The sequence below is a fragment of the Triticum aestivum genome, chromosome 4B (assembly GCF_018294505.1).
Source record: "Triticum aestivum cultivar Chinese Spring chromosome 4B, IWGSC CS RefSeq v2.1, whole genome shotgun sequence".
In the NCBI taxonomy this organism is placed as follows: domain Eukaryota; kingdom Viridiplantae; phylum Streptophyta; class Magnoliopsida; order Poales; family Poaceae; genus Triticum; species Triticum aestivum.
This window is the reverse complement of record NC_057804.1, coordinates 240,969,087-240,974,729: the sequence shown is the minus strand read 5'-3', so window position 1 is coordinate 240,974,729 and position 5,643 is coordinate 240,969,087.

Sequence of the window (5,643 nt, the reverse complement as noted above, 5' to 3'; positions counted from 1 at the left end):
CTATCATTTGAAATACAAGAGCAAGGATTTCATCATCAACACACCATCTATTACCTTTTGGATAGTGGTGTCTCCTAGATTGGTTAGGTGTCACTTGGGAGCCTCCAACAAGATTGTGGAGTTGAACCAAGGAGTTTGTAAGGGCAAGGAGATCGCCTACTTCATGAAGATCTACCCTAGTGAGGCAAGTCCTTCGTGGGCGATGGCCATGGTGGGATATACAAGGTTGCTTCTTCATGGACCCTTCGTGGGTGGAGCCCCCCATGGACTTGCGCAGCCGTTACCCTTAGTTCATCTGCGATTCTGTGTGTACAAAAATCTTTGAAAAATTCAAACTAGTTGCTTGCGGTGGCTTGGAGTATCGCACACGATGCATCTGCGAGTACTCGTGTGCGATGAGTAGTAAGTCACACATACGTTTCCTTACATTAACATGTGTGTGAATTTCTAAATGGACAGTTAATATGCAAATGCCTTCTGGACATCGGGCACACGCTTAAACTCAATGAACTGTGTATGATACTAATACTTTCCTTGAAAATTTAACAACTTGGCTAACATCATTTGAGTAACATATATACAGTGGTTACACTATTCGACAAAAGGAGGATTTTCGTAACACGGTTTTGACAACCATATTGTCCATATTTACATACTTAACATAGTAACAACCACTACAAAAAAAGAAACATCTGTGACATTTTGGGCCAAACAAATTTTCTCTGTCATTCTTATGACACTTCTATGACGATAATTGTGACAAAACCCGGTATCATCACAGATGTGGTGGGCTCCTACTTCTATGACAAAAAATCATGACAGAAAATGGGCTTTTCATCCTGGGCGGGCCGGAGATGCAGCTGCATGACATTCTTTGGGCCGTCCATGACGGAAAAAAACATGGTAGAAGCAAGGGCGAGGAAATTTTTTGGGAGTTTGTAGGATCGAAAGTATGTCTAGAGGGGGGGTGATTAGACTACTTGACCAAATAAAAACTTAACCTTTTCCCCATTTTAGTTCTTGGTAGATTTTAAAAATTTAGTACAAGTCAAGCAATCTTAACATAATTCATGCAAGCATGCAAAGACTATATAAGCAGCGGAAAGTAAAGCAAGCAACTTGCAAGAATGTAGAGGGATGGGCTTGGAGTGTGCAAACGCAATAGGAGACACGGATGTCTGTGTCGCCCAGACGGCACCCATGGGCCATGGCGCCCCTAGCCGCTCCGCTTCTCCCGCAGCCAACGCTGCCACCGACCCTCCCGCCCACGAGCAGCAGGACTATTCATTGTCGCCCTTCGTGCAGCGTGATGGACACACCACCACGCCTTCCCTCACTCCCGCCACGACCTCGTCCTGCCACGTTCATCGCTGGCTGGCAAATGCGCAGGTGCACTTCTCATGGCACGTGAGCTGCTGCACTACTGTCCCTCCAACATGGGCCATGGCGCGCCTCTGCCTCCTTCTCTGTGCAGCGCTGACATCGGGCCAAGGCGTGATGCGCATCCACGCGACCCGCCATACGGAGCACCGGTGCCGGCCCGGGACAAGGCCAGCTGCCAAGTCATGCAGCAACCGTAGTACGACACACATGCGCTACAGATGCCGCCGCGCCAACACCAAGACCGGGCAGCTCTGGATGCTGCCATGCATGGGCGTCAGAACCATGCCCCCCTCAGGTGGGCCGCGCCCGTAAGAGCGGTGGGCTACCGTGCCTTCACCTGTTAGCTGTGTCGTGTTATCTAGCCGGTCAAGTTCAAGACAGATCTGATCCCATGCTATGACGACATCCCTGACCCTGCGGAGTTCCTCCAGCTCTACTCACTGAGCATCGAAGCGACAAATGGCGATGAAAAGGTTATGACAAACTGGTTGCCCATGGCCCTCAAAGATGGCACACGATCCTGGCTCATGCATCTCCCTTAGGGGTCGATCTCCTAATGGGATGAGCTCTACAGGCGGTTCATCGCCAACTCCCAGGGCACGCGTGACCATGCCCTCATCGTCAATGACCTGCGACGTGTGAAGCAGCAGCCGGGCGAGACTCTCCGCAAGTACATTTAGCGCTTCACCTAGGTCCGCCTCAAGATCCTACATGCCTCGGATGAAGCCATCATCTCGGCGTTCATCAAGGGCATCACAGGCGTCAAGATGAGTGAGGCGCTCGCCATCCACGATGACCTGTGCTCGGTGCTGGAGATGTTCAACTTGGCGGACAAGTGCGCCAAGGGCGAGGAAGGCCGCCTCTCCCTCCTCAAGAACCCAGACGCCGACCCTGAAGACAAGAAGGCCCAGGCCAAGGAAGTAAAGCACAAGGGCCCCACCATGCTAGCACACTACTGCAGGATGCTGCTAACGCAACACTACGATCAGAGACCCTTTGATGAAACTATGTGTGATGCATTCATCGTAGACGGTTATGTAAAAAAAAATGTCAGAAAAGGTGCAAAACTTTGGCGATGGCGGATCCATCAAACACAGTTCAGATTTTAGTTGTGTGTGCGATGCAGGGCACACAGTTAATCCATTCGAGCTGTTTGCGATGAGGTAGAACAACAGAAATTCGCAGCCATATCAACGTGTGTGCGATATACGGCATATAGTTTGCTCCAATGAACAAATTCTTTTTAAAGTTTGACGTAAGAATGAGTTTTCATTAGTCAGATGCCTCCTCCATGAATTTTCACAACTCAGATGCCTCCTTCGTCTTTGGCTCAACCTTTCTATTCTTCTGGAGTGTCTCAGCAATTCTTAGTGGTGTTCCTCATCGTCTTTCTTTGCGTTGAAGACCGAACAAGAGTTTCTCATAAATCCTTGTTCGTTCTCTTGAAGATTCATAGTTCAAGCTTGTTGCTATCCTGTCAAATTGTTCCAATCGTGAGATTTTTTTTCATACCCATTTGAACCATTTCAGGAGTGTTTCTGTTTTTGATTTCCAAAGGCCATCATTTCGGAATTATTCATTCTCAACTTTCTGCTCTAGTTCTCAAATTTTTCCAGTGCATCATTCAAGTATTCTCTACTCAACTCGTGATCTCTTTGTTCTCGTGTATTTAAATTCCTACAAGTATCTTCATTCATTTTCTATTTCTTCCTGGCGTTTCATTCTTTTCTTTGTTCATTTTTAAATTCTTACACTAGTTTGTTCAAGATTTCTCTTCCTTTGTTTCCTTACGAATTCATTCGTTCTATTCAAATCCTACCGGTGATTCATTGAAGATTTTCCCAAATTTGCGGTATATCTCCCTTTAATCTTTTTCAATGAGAATAAGTAGTATGCCAATCTGGTACTTGTCATCAATATAAGTAGATGAAGGATAAGCATAACATAATCCTTATTCTTGTTCCCTCGAGGTGATTTAATTCTTCTTTTGGAGTTTGTTCATGAGGAATAAATTCTTGGTTCAAAGTGATCCATCTTTATTTAACGGAGTTCCATCCTATCTCAATTATCTTATAACGAAGCTCCATCTAAATCATTGCAAGGCTTCATATTGTCCTTTTCAACTTTCCTTTCGGTTCATCATTCTTACTATTGAAGTTCTCACGAAGGCTCAACATGGTCGTCGTTAAAGATTTAATTCATTCTCGAAGTGTTCTTCAAGATTTTCCTGGAGGAGATCATGTGTTCTTCATCTTGCATCCCAAAGTGCAAATTCTCTCTACCTTATATTTTGAGGTGATGTTATGTCATTCTTGACAATTTTCCTTCGTGCTTCATGATTCACAAGTTGTCAGGATTGAAATAATTTAAAACCATCATTTTCTCTTCTTTCATGAGTTCTTTCAACCCAACAATTTCTTCGTTGGTGTCATGTTAGTATAGATTTCACCTAATGACTCCCTAAGAATTGCGCTAATTTTGGTGCTTATCAATGATCTGAGTTTTCTCTTATCCTCTTAGCGAAACAAGTTTTCATATCTTTGTTAATCTCAACCAATTAATTGTTTCCTTTAGTGGCCAGTTGTCACCTCACAATCTTGAGATGTTTTCCATATGCCCACAACAAGCTTATTCTTTTTGTTGTTGATTTTCCAACAACTTCGTCCAACCTTTCTTCGTAAGGATGCTTGCACATTCATTTGTGGTAGAAGTTGTTAGTTTCTCCACTGTTCTGTTGGTTAAAATGATGTATCTAGCTTCCATTCTTTCATTTGTGTCGGAGGCTCTATGTTGTTTCTCTCTTTGTAGTATCATCCCATCTTGTCAAGTTCATGTTATATTCCTTCCATTTTCAGCCGAAGTGATATCCGAATTCTTTCGCTCTTGCTCGTTACCTATTTCGTTTGAACTGGAGTGGTTTAAAAATCTATCTTATCCTTTGAGCTCTTATTCTCGTCCTCGTTCCTCTTCTCTAACAGAGTGTTTTAAATTTGGTTCATCTCCGCCATCTCATTTCTTCAAGCTTTGCAACCTCTCAAGGTTCTTTGGTTTCACTCATTTATCCAAGAAGCCTCTTCCTCTTCCTCTTCTCATTCCTAGATCTCAGGGCAAGATCCCTTGTAAGTGGGGGAGAGTTGTGACAGCCCGAGACCGATTATTTCCATGTTTATCATTATTCGCTCTATGTTATCCTGCGTCATGCATCATATTCATCATTGCTTGTTTGTGGCATATTTAATTTATTGTGATCTTCTTTTCCTCTTGACCAATTCTTTTGCATCTTTATCTCAAGACAAACCAATCCAAGCCATGATCTATGCAAACCATCTCTAGCATCATTCTTTCCATTTTGGCCATTTATTCATGTGACATTTTTTCTGCCTCAAAAAAATTCCCACTTGTTTTCTATAAACCCTAGTTTATACTAATACCACCTCCTCCAGTTTTCAGGTCTTTTGGAAGTGCTTTGTTTGGGCTAAAGATTTATTAAAGTTTGAGTTATTTTCCAAACTTGCACAAATTTGGAGTCCCTAAAAATTTCCAGAGCATTTTATTCAAATAGCACATTAATCCAGGAGTCCATAAATATATTTACTTTCTCCATTTTATTCCTAAAACTGCTTGGCCTTTTCCTTTTCTAAACCTGGGAATTCAACTTTTTAGAAAAGAAAGAAAAGAGTAAAGGGCCTCCCAGTAGTGCCTGAGGGAGTTCTGGATTAAGGGGTCCTCGGGCGTCCGGCCTGTTAACATGGGTCGGACTGATGGGCTGTGAAGATACAAGACCGAAGACTCTCACCTGTGTCTAGATAGGACTCTCCTTAGCATGGAAGGCAAACTTGGCGTTCGGATATGAAGATTCCTTTCTTTGTAACTGACTTTGTACAACCCTAGTCCCCTCTGGTGTCTATATAAACCAGAGGGCTTAGTCTGTAGAGGCAATCATAATCATATAGGCTAGACTTCTAGGGTTTTAGCCATTATGATCTCGTGGTAGATCAACTCTTGTAATACTCATATTCATCAAGATCAATCAAGCAGGAAGTAGGGTATCACCTCCATAGAGAGGGCCCGAACCTGGGTAATTATCGTGTCCCCTAATGTCTACTACACAACCTTCTTCTTGTAGACGTTGTTGGGCCTGCAAGTGCATAGGTTTGTAGGACAGTAGCAAATTTCCCTCAAGTGGATGACCTAAGGTTTATCAATCCGTGGGAGGCGTATGATGAAGATGGTCTCTCTCATACAACCCTGCAACCAAAT